The sequence below is a fragment of the Microtus ochrogaster genome, unplaced genomic scaffold (assembly GCF_000317375.1).
Source record: "Microtus ochrogaster isolate Prairie Vole_2 unplaced genomic scaffold, MicOch1.0 UNK202, whole genome shotgun sequence".
Lineage (NCBI taxonomy): Eukaryota > Metazoa > Chordata > Mammalia > Rodentia > Cricetidae > Microtus > Microtus ochrogaster.
This window is the reverse complement of record NW_004949300.1, coordinates 14,308-16,012: the sequence shown is the minus strand read 5'-3', so window position 1 is coordinate 16,012 and position 1,705 is coordinate 14,308.

The window sequence follows — 1,705 nt, the reverse complement described above, 5'->3', positions numbered from 1 at the left end:
AATATATATAATAAAGTATATATATTGTTTTTTATTAACTAGAGTATTCAAAGTAACAAGAATTCAAACATTAGAGAAAGCAAAATAACATAGAAACAGATTGTGTTATACTTACACAGGTTTGGAAGTTACTAGTACTAGTCATATTAAAACTCTCTATGGTGTGGTTAACTTCTTTGATCTTAAGACATGGTGAGTGGAGACATGGGAATTATGATTTCAATGTCTAACAGTGTAGGAGAAACTGAGGTCTTTGTGCTTGAAGAAAAGTACTAGGTTACTGGGATGTTAACCACATGGGGTTGTTCCTTCAAATACAGTAATGCATAACCTGATATCAGCCCACAAGGCTTGGGGCTTGGGTGAACTTTGTGATAGAAACTAGACCAGAGCCTCGCCTAGGCCTTTATTGTGATCATGTTTATCTCACCAGTCAATAGAACCTGACTTAATGGACGGTGTTGCATGCAGTCATTCTATAGCACCCATCATTTTGGAATTTGTCACATGTAGTCAATGTATAGAACCCATCTTTATGTAATGTGTCACAAGTAATTTATAAAGAATTTTGATGTATTCACATTGAATCTTTTATTTTGCTTACTTTGTGATTTATTGTGTACATGGCATAGAGTTCATAAACACCAGGCCAGTTTTCACTGAATTGTGTGGTTCTTAAATATTGCAAGAATAAATTCCTTGGTGCCAGACTAGCAAAGATTATTTAGTAATTTTGAAACAAACTACCTTATTGCTCCTGTGAATCACTATTCTGCTGACCACAGTGGATGCAGAGATGCACACAAAACTGTGCTACATATGTAGATCCTGTCTCAATATTTTTTATTATTTTAGGTTCATGGGAGATACCTCAGGCAATAATGTGTTTTCGGGGAAAGCCTATTGATCTAAGTGTACTGCCCTCTTCTATAGAATGTACTGGATGTGGGCTATAAACATGTCAATCTTGCAGTGTGGGAATGGAAACAAGAGGATCCCTGGGCCACGGTAAACTGTTAAACTAAGATACTTGAGAAGCTTCAGTGCAATTGAAAGAACATGTTTAAAAAGCAACCTGTTGGTGTCTGAGAACTGACATAAGAGGATGAACTTTTCTCTCCAAATGCATGCTGCTGAAGCACAATATTGATGAGGATTAAGAAAATGTGTACGTCTTAGGGAAAAAAAGGTGACAACATAGTCAGTTAACTTTGCCTGTCTAAAACTCACTGTTTGTGAGAAAATCAAATTTCACTAGTTATGTTTTTGCTGACAGAATTTAAATTGAAACATCCTTTTTGAAACACTTTATGTATGCAGGCCAATCTGAAAATACTGACAAATTACCATGGTATTTAAACCTTTACTGGAAGTGGTAATTAACAAATTACCATTTAGTGCACTGTGAAAATCTTCTCCCTGCAATTAAGATGTATAAATTCAATGGAGAGTTGTTGGTTACCAGATATTAGAAGAGGCACTATTGCATTATTGGGGATAGCATGGCAGGTCTTGTCTATTAATGATGAATACAACTGCAGCAAAGCTCCTCGACTAATGGCTCAAGGAACACAGCAAAAGAGGTGCTCAGTATGTTTCTTAGAGTGAATGAATAACTATGATGGCTGTGAAACAATGCTATAACTGTGTAACAAACACTAGAACAATGACAATATCAATGGACATATTAACATGGAAAAGAGAA